This window comes from Macaca mulatta, chromosome 4, assembly GCF_049350105.2.
Source record: "Macaca mulatta isolate MMU2019108-1 chromosome 4, T2T-MMU8v2.0, whole genome shotgun sequence".
NCBI classification, from domain to species: Eukaryota; Metazoa; Chordata; class Mammalia; order Primates; family Cercopithecidae; genus Macaca; species Macaca mulatta.
In genome coordinates, this window is record NC_133409.1 from 134847895 (window position 1) to 134861861 (window position 13967).

A 13967-nucleotide genomic window follows, 5' to 3' on the forward strand; every position below is an offset into this window, starting at 1 on the left:
CGTCAAATAGACCAAGCCAAGCAAGGGAACACGGAACAACAGGAACAAAAGGCATAAAAGGAACCCAAGAGAGGCAGCTGGGAGAGCAGAGTTCACTGTTGTGCTTCGTCAAAGTATGGTAGAGACACGATGTACCTAGAAGTTAGGCGGACCCAGATTCGTATCCTAGCTTTGTCACTTATCAGCTGAGAGTCTTTTTGCAAGTTATTTAAATGTCTGAGTCCTATTTCCAAGATTAAAACAGGAATAACAATACAAACCTTCCAGGTTTTTTTTTTTTTTTTTTTAATTAATGAGTATGTAAACCATGTGCTGCAATATACTACTCAATAACTGGTAGGAGTTATTGTTTCTGATATTCTAGGGAGAAAGAGGGCATTTGATGATGTCTTATTTCACATCTTATGCTCACATTGACACGGACTATGGAACCAGCTTGCAGAGGGATGCCCTAGAGCCAGAGCCACCACACAAACATATTTTGCCCACTAGAAACGTTCTCACTTCAGCCTCCACTAGGCTTCTGTTCTGTGGAAACCATAAGATCACTTAAAGTTCTCTAGCATAGAAAGTGAAGCTATAAGAATCTTTGGTGAGTCAAGCTGGTATGACCCTCCCCTTGGGGCAGGGCCTTGAGGGAGCTAGCATAGAATCACAGTCCAGATAAAAATAAGACTTTTGCGAAGGCCAAGAATGGAGAACCCAAATACGTAAACAGAGAGTTGAAAAGTAAAGGAGAAGGCAGTAGGGTTAGCCATTAATTTAGCCAAAGTTCATCCTATGTATTAGCAGGTAACCTTGGGCATGTTACCTAACCCAAGTCTTATTTTCCATTGCTGTAAAGTGTGGATAATGAATATTTACCTCAAAGGTTTATTACAATGATCAAATAAGATAACATTGGTAAAGCACCTTGAAGATTACTCAATACTTAACAAGTACTCCAAATTTCAGTTGCTACCTCCTTTCGACAAATCTTCTTTTTCATATAGCGATGTGTTGGAGCTGGCTCACACTGGAGTTACTGTGCAATTGTGTTCATCTCTTCCCTACTTCATGTTCAGGGATATCATGTGGATTGCTTGAAATTTGCTATGGTGGGAGTATTTACACCATGGATATTAGCAAATTGCTGTAAGTCAGGGCTTCCTCAATACCTTCCACTAAGAAAAAGCTCATTTTAAAACCTTAATCAGCATACCACTAGGTATTGAGCAAGTAATTTAGGATATTTAACCCTCAGTCTCCTCATCTTTCAATGAGGGAGAATACAATTCTTTCAACCTCACAGGAATTTTGTGTCAACATGATAAAAAATGGAAAATGACTTGAGAGTAGTGATGATTGCTGGCCGGGCGCGGTGGCTCAAGCCTGTAATCCCAGCACTTTGGGAGGCTGAGACGGGCGGATCACGAGGTCGGGAGATCGAGACCATCCTGGCTAACACGGTGAAACCCCGTCTCTACTAAAAAATACAAAAACTAGCCGGGCGCAGTGGCGGGCGCCTGTAGTCCCAGCTACTCGGGAGGCTGAGGCAGGAGAATGGCGTAAACCCGGGAGGCGGAGCTTGCAGTGAGCTGAGATCCGGCCACTGCACTCCAGCCTGGGCGACAGAGCAAGACTCCGTCTCAAAAAAAAAAAAAAAAAAAAAAGAGTAGTGATGATTAATATTGTTAGCTAGAGTAGGTGCCAATGGTATTTCTTCCTGAAAAGAACTCTCAAGTTGCAGTTTTTCTGAATATTCTGGGAAGGAAGAAGATCATAGGTGAACATCTCAGGTAGAATAAGGTAGGCATACTTAACTTCTAACCAAATACACTCAAGTATGTATGTGCTAGGTCCTATGCTGATGCCAAGGCTATAACAGCGGTGAAGATAGAGTCTCTGCCTTTAAAGGGCTTAGTATAAGGAAAGACAGGCTAGCAAACAAGAGTAACCATCTTGAGAGATAAGTGTAACGACAGAAGTAAGCATAGGTTGCTCTAGAACTATGCTACTATGTGGCTACTGGGTACTTGAAATGTGGGTAGACCAAATTGACATGTGCTGTAAATGTAAAACACACCAGATTTCGAAGACTTACCATTAAAAAAAGTAGACTACCTTATCAATAATTTTATTTTTATTATTTGTTGAAATATTAACATTTTGAATGTGTTGGGTTAAATAAAACATTATTAAAATCAATTTTATTGGTTTCTTTTTTACTTTTTAAATATGGCTACCAGAAAATTTTGAATTATACATTTTTCACCTGTAATCCCAGTACTTTGGGAGGCTGAGGCGGGCAGATCACTTGCGGTCAGGAGTTTGAGAGCAGCCTGGCCAACCTGGTGAAACCCCGTCTCTACTAAAAATACAAAAATTAGCCAGGTGTGGTGGCGGGTGCCTGTAATCTCAGCTACTCAGAGGCTGAGGCAGGGGAATTGCTTGAATCCAGGAGGTAGAGGTTGCAGTGAGCGGAGATCACACCACTGCACTCCAAACGAGACTCCATGTCAAAAAAATAAAAATTAAAATTAAAAACTTAGATATGTTTCTTGCATTTTATTTCCATTGCCCATTTGTACAGCTTCTTTGGAGAAATGTCTATTGAAATCTTTTGCCTGTTTTAAAATTGGGTTGTCTTTCTGTTGTTAAGTTTTAAGTGTTCTTTATTATTCTAAATACTAAACCCTTATCAGATAATTTAAAACAATTTACCCCCAATCTGTGGGTTGTCTTTTTACTTTCTTAATATTATCTTTTTTGAGATTGTTTTGCCTATTCCAGATCTCTTTCATTTCTGTATTAATTTTAGAATTAACTCATCCTTTTCTGCAAAGAAGGTAGCTGGAATTTTGATAGACATTGCATTGAATCTGTAGTTCAATGTGGTGAATATTAACATCATAATAATATTAAAACTTCCAACCCACAAACATTTATTTATGTGTTTAATTTCTTTCTGCAATGTTTTGTAGTTTTCAGTGTACATGAAACTTTGTTAAATCTTTTCCTAATTATTTTATTTTATATGCTATTACAAATTGTCATCGTAGAATTATAGTGACTTTATTAGGGCTTGCTTTGACTGTGTATTTCCGTAATTTCTCTGTTCAATTATCTGCTTCTGTTAGTATCACACTCAGCTTTTATGCTCCATTAATTACTGTCTGATTGCTCTGTTGTTTTGGATAATGCACAGGATGTTAACTTACTTCATGGTCTGATACAATTAAATTTGGGCCCTCTGCAGAGATAGTTTTTGAGGCAAGTCTTTGAGATTTGTTCTGACCCCTGGAGGGCTCTCCTTAGCAGTTTCTAGCCAACCTATAGTTTACCTCGTTACTCAAATGAGCTACCAGCCTCTTCTTAATTGTTTACTGTCAAAAATCTTCATTGTTTTTGAGAGTGACCTCAGGCTTGAACTTCCCTATACTGTGTTTCGAATAAAGCCCATTTCTTTAGGAAGAAATTTGGAACTTTCTATTCTCTCGAAAAAAGAAAAAATAGAAAGGGAGCACCTCTGCCCCTGAACAAAATTTTGGAGTCCCTGTTCTGGAGCAGGAGAAGCAAACAGTGTCAGACTTCTCTTGGAGTGACATTCCTGCTTAAGAAGCAGAGCGTTGGATAGAGGTGATAGCCTCTGCTCTTCTGGCTTGCCTCTTCCAGCATGGAAACTCTGTTCCATGAATAAGCTGAGGCAAGAGTAGTCATGATCTGATTACTTTCAGCCTGCCACATTTGGGGCCAAGCCTGTGCCTCTAAAAGTGTGAGAAGAGTGGAGGAAAGGAGACAGTGGATTTTGATCACAGTTATCTAGAATTTAGCCTCAGCAACTTGGAGCTGGAGGGGATGAGAAATGCTGTTGGTCTGCCCTTCTTGGTAAGATAACGTATTACTTAACTGGAGGCTGAGAGTTGAGGGACCTTGTTTTCTTGGCCATCCACCCAGACTGGAGCTTCAGGCATTGCACTGAAATATGGATGAATGAGGACAGGAGTGGTGGTGGCTCAAGGGCCAGACTCTTGGCGTTCTTACTGAGATGTGGTAAATTTTCTTGAATAAAATTTTCTTTATTTGCATATGCCCTTAGAGATGTGAAATGGTTGTTTCAGAGATGTGAAATGGTTGTTTTAATATAATTTTCATTAATTACAGCTGTTTCCTGGAGAGCGGGGTCCTTAGATCTCTTCATGCTGGTCTTCTGGAAGTGGAAGGAGTAGTATTATTTTAGACAAAAATCTAAAAACCATAAAGGGGACATTTTATTGACTTTTTACTGTATTTAAATGAGAAACATTTGTTCAACAACGTTTGTTCAACAACAGTTGGCATATAAGAAGTTATCTAGCCACAAAGTGGCTGATTGAAATAAAATGTCTACAAAGTATATTGATAATACAATATTGCATACTGTAACGGCTACACATCTAGAATGCATAGAAATCCCTGCTAATCTGCAACAAAAGATCAACAACCTAACAGAAAAAGGAACAGTAGATGTGAGTAAGCAATTCACAGAAAGTGGAAACTCTTATAGCTAATAAATTCATGAAAAGAGGCTTAGCTTCATAAGCAGTCATTTAAAATGCAATTAAAATGACATTTCATTTTTCTTTCAACAATAGGCAGTAAGTAATATGCTATCAAATGTTGATAAAAAATGGGGAAGCAGAAAGCTTCATGCACTGCTGAGAGTACAAGCTTTTGGAGAACCTTCTGGTGGTTTTTAGTTAAATTAAATATGCATTTCTCTTATAACTCAGGAAATCCCATGCTTGGGCAATTATCTTGGAAAATATTTCACAAAGAAACATTGTTACTAATATCTGTCAGAGCAGAGATTTGGAACCAACCCAACAGTTCATCAACAGGGAACAGATGAACATAATGTGGTATAGGTACATGATCAAATACAGTGTTTCAATCAAAAAGAAGGAACTAGATCTACATATATCAATGAGAGTAGTTCACAAATGTAATATTGAGTATAAAAAGTAGAAAGCAAAATAAAATGCTTAGCACAATGCAATTTATATAAAACACAAAATAATAGTTTATGTTGTTCATTGTTACACAAACTTGTGAATAAAGGTATAGACGATGGAATGACATGCGTTAAATATGTGAGCTTGAATGTGCATGATGAGAGAAGAGATGGCAAGTGGTATTGAGTATGGGAAGTGAAGATGACAAAAAAAATGCGTACAATTAAATTTAAAAGGACCTATGCAGGTTGTGCTGTCAATCATGTGCTACAAACTATAGAGTATGATTCATCCTATCACTCAGATTCTGGATGTAAGAGTCTCACGAATATTAGTGATGGCAGTAAAATGAGATAATGTGTATATAAGTGCCTAGCAGTGCAACCAGGCATTGCTAGGTCTCCTTTCCTTTCTGACTATCTTATTAAGGTAGCATCTGAACAAGAAAGATAAATATTCTAGATAGACTTTGAAAATTCCTACAAAAATTATAGTTTGAATTACTTTCATAAAAGCTAGGCATGAATTACTATTATAAAAATTACTATTTATTTGTTTGAAATGGCCAGTGGCTCAGCCAGGTAGAGACCAACTGAGAGCACGAGAGTGTAAAAGGAAAGTATTTCACCAAGGCAAGCTGTCAAGCTCCTATGAATTATACATAGAAAATGAAAAATAAAAAATTCCGGGCAAAATCTGTAAGTTCTGAAATATGGTCCAAATGGTGCCATCTGCTCATAAAATCATAGAGAGGCTGTTGGAACTTTCTAGCACTGGATTGGATTGTCTCCACAAAGCTGCTGAGGTAAAATCCTGTAGCACCAGATCATCAGGATAATTTCCAAGGGAAGAAGACCACTGTGTGGTTTAACTCTCTTTGCCTTATATATATTTTTTTGTACAGTAATCTCCAAAGTAAAAGAAATGAAGGTTTACCCTCATAAACCACCTCTTCAAACTATACTTCCTTCTCCTGAACTAAAACCTGGAATCCACCCACTTTATTATCACCACTATCCAATTCATAACTATCTTTCAGACCTCATCTCAAGGCCAAGAGAGAGTGGAGTAAGCAAGGGCATTGGATACAGACGAACCTGGGTACCAGCTTAGATTCAGCTTCTTATCATTAGCCATGTGACGGTGGGCACGGTTTTCAGTGTCACTGTGCTGCAATTTCCTAAGTAAAATGAGGAAAATGATATCTAACTTTTGAGTTGTTGTGAGGGCTAAAATATTAGATTAGAGCAGGTACTCAAATCAGTATTTACACATTATTCCCCATTCAGATTCCTTGACTTCCTATGTCCCCATAGAGTTCTCCTTTCTCAAAACACATGTAGGTGCAACTCAATAACTTATTGTCTTGCCTGTAGTTTCATTTCATGATGTAAGTCTTATCTCTCCAGAAACAGCTTGACAGGAACTTTCTTTTCCTCCTTCTGTCCTCACTCTCTGCCTTTCCTCCCATTTCTTCCCTCCAGCGCCTAGAAAAACTGGTGCTTAACAAGCGCTTGTGGACATCCTGACTAGAGGGCACCCACCCTTCCTAGAAGCCTCTAGGAAAACATCTCAGCCGAGTACATGTCTGGACAAGTGTGCAGGAAAAGTTTATTACCAGAAAATGAAGCAAAATGTTACTGTTGACTGCAGAGGATGGTGCCAAGCATTCCTGTGTTCCTACAGAGTCACCTCTTAGTCCTCACAGAGCGCCTACCTCAGGCAACTGGGAGCCTTTTCCAATATGGTGTCTTTTCTCCTTCCCTGATGAACCCTCACAATCTTTTTTTTTTTTTTTTTTATTCCTCCCTCTGTGCTCTTTTTAGGGCACCTGGAGGAGTCACTAATGGCTCCATCCTGAAGTGACTTCAGGTCTTCCCTGGGTGTAAGTGAAAAAGGTTTTAAGTCCTTCAGACTCTTCTGTGGGGTGCACTTCAGATCAATAAGCAAACAATATTTCTTTGGTAAATAGATAATCCTGCTCAGAGAATAACTTCAATGCCTCACTCTTCTGACAAAGTTTCTGTTTCCTTATTGCCTTATAAAAAATTACCTCTCATTTATTGACCACTTTATGACTATGAAGTATGTGCTATTACTATTCATATTTTACAAATGAGAAAAGAGGCATAGAATTTGAATAACACGCACAAGGTCTATATCTATTGCCTAATGGAAAATGGAACTGCTACCGTCCTGTAGTTAAATCAGGCATGGGGAAAAGAAAATCCTACCCTGCCACAGACGTCTTAGTGTATGGAAATGCCTGTCCTGCAGATTTCCCAGTGAGTAAGTGGGTGACATAGGTGTCTTGTTCTCCACTCAATCCCCTGAAAAGGATTTGGTGGGGTCAAGGCTCAGCCAGTAAGTACCCTTTCCTAGGCCTCCCTTGGCATTATGTGGTCAACGGGGAGCCCAGCAATCTTGGTGGGGGAGATGAGCATTCCTTTAGGGTACTTCTCAGAAAACTTCATAAACAGGTGACCTCATTATTACAAAGCTGAGAAGGAAGGGTCACATAACAATAAATGGTATTAAGAAAAGCCCACCTTCTCAGAAAGAAGAACAGAAGAGGACATTAATATAGTTTGCATATCTGTCCCCACCCAAATCTCATGTTGACCTGTAATCCCCATTATTGGAGGTGAGGTCTGGTGGGAGGTGACTGGATCGTAGGGATGGATTACTCATGAATGGTTTAGCACCATCCTCTTGGTGCTGTCCTTGAGATAGTGAGTGAGTTCTTGCCAGATCTCATTGTTTAAAAGTGTGTGGCATCCGCCCCCGCTTGCTTGCTTCTGCTTTCACCATGTGACGAGACTGCTCCCCCTTTGCCTTCTGCCATGATTGTAAGTTTCCTAAGGCCTCCCTAGAAGCTCAAAAATGCCAGTATCATGCCTCCTGTAAAGCCTGAAGAGCCATGTGTCAATTAAACCTCTTTTCTTCAGAAATTACCCAGCCTTAGGTATTTCTTTATAGCAATGTAACAACAGCCTAACACAGACATACTACAACTCCAACCTGTGTACATGCAAACCCAAAAGAATACTCATTAGAGCAGTAGCCTGACTGTATATTACCACAGTGCTGTAAACAGATAAGGACTGGGGGAGTCCTGCATTCCACTTAAAATACTCCACTGGCTATTACTGGCAGCAAAATACATGAAAAGTCTGAAAATCATCTTCAGAAAAAGGTGCTTTAGGTAACACAAAATCAAATGAATTTTTTTTTATCCCCAGAGAAGCTACACTTATTTGTCTGTATGTCTTTTAAAATGGACTCCAGCAAGGAGGACTTAGATCCTTTGTTCTGCCCTCCACAAGTATAGTAGTGATCTAGCCTCACCTTATTCTGATGCCAAAAAGGGAGGTGGACAGTTTAGTTTTCCTCATGATAAGTCTAAAGTTGCTAAGTTTTATTTTCTCCAAATAATAAGGCAGCACTCACTTTTGGAAAGGATTCTCCTTTCCTAGTTCATTTAAACTCATACTTTCACATAGGCCTGTAATGATACATCACACCACAAAAGATAGGTCAATTTTATCTTACTACTACCAATCAGAAAGAAATATGGATTAACTGGCAAGGGGGTGTTGATTGTGAAATCTAATCTCAAACCTTGATTTCATGGATATATAACCAGTTTGTTTCCCCACAATTCACTGGGAAAAGAGATGCTTTCGATTTTTCTGGGTGCAGGAAGCTGAGTGTCCTGCTTGATAGAAATGTACACTGAGTGCCCTTTCAGCTTCTATGTCATAATGATCCCTAGAAAGCCAATCACTCAGCCAGCTTCAGATGTCCAAACTGCTGAGGCTCTTGGGCCAAAGGACTTTGTTGTTTTCAATGTAATACAAATGTCTATGAAGAGCTTATAGCCTTCAAAGGAAATTAAAGCAGTTATATTCTGGCTATTATGTAGAGGTCATCGTTCTGCACATTTAAATCAATCCAGTTACATTTCAGTTTGTACAGTTAATATCTGCCGAGCAGCAGCTATGAACAAAACGCTATGGCAAACCCTTAAGAAAAGCTGTTTTCACAGAGGGAGGAACATAAGAGACCTGGGGAGCTTTTTTCTTCTTCTTTTTAAGAGCTTTTTTGAAGTTTAATTCACATACCATAAATTTGCCCACTTTAAGTGTACAATTCAATGATTTTTTAGTAAGTTTACAGAATTATGCCTTGTCACAATTCAATTTTTGAACATCTCCATCATCCCAGGAGCTTTAACAATGCTAATGCCCAGGCTTCACCTCAGAACAATTAAGTCAAACATTTTGAGGGTGATTCAGGCAGCTTCCCAAGTGGTTACAGAATGCAGCACATATTGAAAGGGACTGCTGTAGAGGATACAAACATGAGTGGTACCTAGTTCCTGCCCTTAGGAAATCTGTCATTTATAGGCATGGTTTCTCAGCCTTGGCACTATTCACATTCAGAGCTGGATCATTCTTGCGAAGGGCTGTCCTGTGCATTGTGGAACGTTTAGAAGCATCCTTAACCTCTAGCCCCTGAATGCCGGGAACACCTCCCCTACTGCCCTAAACTGTAACAAGAGGGAGGATGAGGAGGAGGAAGAGGAGGAGGAGAAGGAGAAAGAAATCTTGTGTGTGACCCAGTGTGGTATAGTGGCAAGATGGTGGTCTTTGAGGCAATAAAGGTTTTTACTGATACACAGTTCTACCATTGGCTGGTTTTATGATCTTGGACAATGTAGCTATTTTTTTTTTTTCTTTTATATGGAGTCTCACTCTGTTATTCAGGTTGGAGTACCGTGGTGCCATCTCGGCTCACTGCAACCTCTGCCTCCTGGGTTCAAGTGATTCTCCTGCTTCAGCCTCCCGAGTAGCTGGGATTGCACGCACACGCCACCATGTCCAGCTAACTTTTGTACTTTTAGTAGAGACAGGGTTTCACCATGTTGGCTTTTTGAGACAAGGTCTTGCTTTGTTGCCCAGGCTGGAGTGCAATGGTGTAGTCACAGCTCACTGCTGCTTTGACATCCTGGGCTCAAGGGATCCTCCCACCTCAGCCTCTTACGTAGCTGGGACTACAGGTGTGCACCACCACGCCCAGCTAATTAAAATGGTTTTGTTTTTTTAGAGATGGGGCCTCACTCTGTTGCCCAAGCTGGTCTCAAACTCCTGATCTCAAATGATCCTCCCTCCTTGGCCTCTCCCAAAGTGCTGGGATTACAGACATGAGTCACCACACTCAGTCAAGGCAGTCAAATTTTATGAGCCTGTTTTCTCATAGTGATTATTCAACACATGTTAATTTAGTGTTATCTGTAAAATGAAGATAATAATATTTAGCTTATACCTTTGGCAGGTGGAATAGATAATGTGTGTCAAATATTAGCAAACAGTATAATATACTGTGTATACAGGCGGACATTGGGCATTTACTCTGTGCCAGGTATTGTGGTAAATGCATTACACAATATCTCACTTCCTCCTCAAAACAATCTGGTTAAATGGATACAGTTATTATATCCATTTTACAGATGAGGAAACTGAGAGTTAGAGAAGTTAAATAAACTTACCCAGGTCATGGAGCTTGGTAAAGAGATTCAAGAACTTTGCTATGTGGTAATGCTTTTTAAACTTGCTCATCATAATTACCACTTGGCATATTGTTAACAATGCACATCTCAGGATTCAGAAATTCTGGGATAAGATCACAAATCTGTATTTTCTACAAACACCATAGATGAATCCTATGACTGGCCAAGTTTAGAGATGGTTGCTATGGTGCTTCTCATCAATATTGAATCAATATTAAATAAAAAATAAGCTAACTACAAATTTTGGTTCGGAGGATTAGGGGAATGTGTAGGATTTTGACAGAAATGAGAAAGACCAGGCTGCTGAAGGAAGGGATAACATGTACAAAGGTAAGAGGCTTAATGTGTGGGTTGTGCTTAGGAGTTTCAGTAACAAGAGCTAACATTTACTTAGCACTTCCTGGGAGCAGGTACTATCCTGAGTATGTTACCTATATTATCTTACTTAATCTTCGCACACAGTTTTGCGAGGTGGTAGCGTTATTTTTCTCATTTACAGATGCAGAAACTGAAGGGCAAAAAGGGAAAGCAAGTTGTATGAGAGCACACAGGGCCAGGCGCGTGGCTCAGGTCTGTAATCCCAGCACTTTGGGAGGCCAAGGCGGGCGTATCACGAGGTCAGAAAATCGAGACCATCCTGACTAACATGGTGAAACCCCGTTTCTACTAAAAATACAAAAAAAAAAAAAAAAAAAACGTTAGCCAGGCGTGGTGGCGGGTGCCTGTAGTCCCAGCTACTGGGGAGGCTGAGGCAGGAGAATGGCGTGAACCCGGGAGGCGGAGCTTGCAGTGAGCCGAGATCCCGTTACTACACTCCAGCCTGGGCGACAGAGAGAGACTCCATCTCAAAAAAAAAAGCACACAGCTAGCAAGAGGTCAGGCCAGGATTTGAAACCAGACAACCCAATGCCGAGCCTGCCTCTCCTAACCCACATGCCACATAGCAAGAGAAAACCATGGGGGGAAATTCTGGAAAGGCAAACTTCGACCAAGCTGGTAATATTAGCTGTCTGCTCTGTTAGAGCACGTTCTATGGGCCAGCTTCTCTGTGTGGATTGCATCCCACCCTCATAACAACCAAATTAAAGTACTGAAGCTCAGGGGGTGTATGGAATTTGGCCAACATAGCCACTCTGTCACAAGGATTAGATTGAAACCGTAGTCTGTCTTTACTGTTCAAATCCTTATTTTTCTAATATTTCACAACTGTCTTACTTCAAATTGTGAGGACCTTAAATACTGTAGCTTCATAATTACTTTAAAGATAATTTATTTCATGCTTATCTGTTCTGTAGGGGGCAAATCTACCCCCAAAGCCTGAGGAAGCTGAGAGGTTGAAGAAGGAGGCTGAGAAGTCTTGTTTCTTAGAAAGAAACACTTAATAGGGATTTATAAACAGAAGCCATGTCTGAGGGCAGACAAGATGGTGGATCCCAGCACCATCACCCACTCCAGATCCAGGGCTTATATATCACAGGGAAAGACTATGTAGGGCAATTGAAGTTGACCTGCTAGGGAAGGGCAAGAACACTATGTCTTGGCATAGAATTTGACTAGGGGCAGGATTTATAGTCAAGGTCATTTTGACCTATGGGCAGGATTTTTGGCAAGTACATGCTCTTACTCAAGGAGCAGTAGATAAAATAGAAATCTTAGAGGCACTCTCAGAACTGAGGTTAATCAGAAGTCATCATGTGGACTAGCATCTAAGATGGAGTCACTTCAGCCTCCACACCATCATGCATCGAATGAATGGTCATGTAGTCCATGCACTGGGCTAAAGATACAGAACTACGGAAAACAAAGGTGTGGTCATGTCCTGGTGGGGGTCACAGCCTTGTGTGGAGATAGACACATAAACAATTAATTCTAATAGTAGGAGAGTATAAAAAAGCACTCTATCTAGAGAACAGGGAGAACTAAATTTTCCCTGAGGGAGCAGAGAATTAGAGATGGTGTCTGAGCACAGACTTAAAGAATAAGCACAAGAGACATGTTGCTTAAGATTAATGGGGCCGCGTGCGGTGGCTCACACCTATAATCCCAGCACTTTGGGAGTCTGAGGTGGGCAGATCATGAGGTCAGGAGTTCGAGACCAGCCTGATCAACATGGTGAAATCCCATCTCTACTAAAAATTCAAAAAATTAGCTGGGTGTAGTTGTGCGCGCCTGTAATCCCAGCTACTCAGGAGGCTGAGGCAGGAGAATTGGTTGAACCCGGGAAGTGGAGGTTGCAGTGAGCCAAGATTACACCACTGCACTCCAGCGTAGCAACAGAGCAAGACTCTGTCTCAAAAAAAAAAAAAAATTAATGGTAGGATGGAAAGTTGAAGCTGATTGAGAGGAGGCAAACTATTAGTTTAGTCAGCAGTCAGGAAGCTATTCTGCTAGTTCGGGAATAAGATGAGGGAGACAACGAGATCCTAAATTAAGGCTGTGAGACTAAAGGAGAGAGAGGGAGTGGAGAATATTGTGCATGGTGAACGCGCAGTTATCAGGTCCTTCTCTGTGTTCTCTCCTGGACTGGAGGATTTATAGAGGAAAAGGGTGTGAGGGTGCAAATTTAAATCCTTGTAATTTACTCCCTGATCCAGCAGGTTGACCTCTTGTGCATAAAACTACTCCACCCAGACTATCTTAATTACTTAATTTAAAGGTCTTTTAGGGTTTGAAGGTTCCCGTTTGGCAAGCAAATGCTTTGGGGAGAGTGACTGATGTCTGGGAGGTAATGAATGAGAGGTCAAGACAAATTTTCTCAAATGTTTAGTTTTGCTAAAGCCTCTGACAGCTTATAAATGAAAATTCTTTGAGTAACTCTTTTATTGTAAGTATACTATTTTTATTTCCATGTTTACATTAAGTAATCAAGACTCAGTTCTGAAAACAAGTACAAGTATTTACATCTTTCCCTTTCCTCATTTTTCCCCTTCTCTGTTCCCCCCGCCCCCGCAACAAAGTTGTTCAGAGTCTTCTATGAGTTAAACATGAGCTGGGTCATTCCTGGTCACAAATTATAGACATGATTGTCTTGAACCCCTGTTCGCAGTCCTGTGGGAGTCCGAAACCCACCCTATGATGACTGCATTCCCAGGAGACTTACAATGTGTTCCTGTTCAAACTCCTGCTTTTCCTCAGTTTGTAGGCTGATTCATCATTGGCAAAACTTGCTTCTTCCTGCTTAATAGGGAGTTCAGTCTCTTTCACTTCAAGCATGTGGCATAGGACTCATTGAAGACTGAGGGACACAGAAAAGGGTTTGTGTTGCAGGAAGACAAATATCTTCAAATCTAAAAAGTCATCCAACCTTACCATTAACAGTGACTTTTTACTGTCATATTCTCTCACCCAGAACAGACTGCCAGTCACACCACTTTCTTCTCCTCCTCCTAGTGTCTTTTCTCCTCCCTTAAATTCTCCTGTTT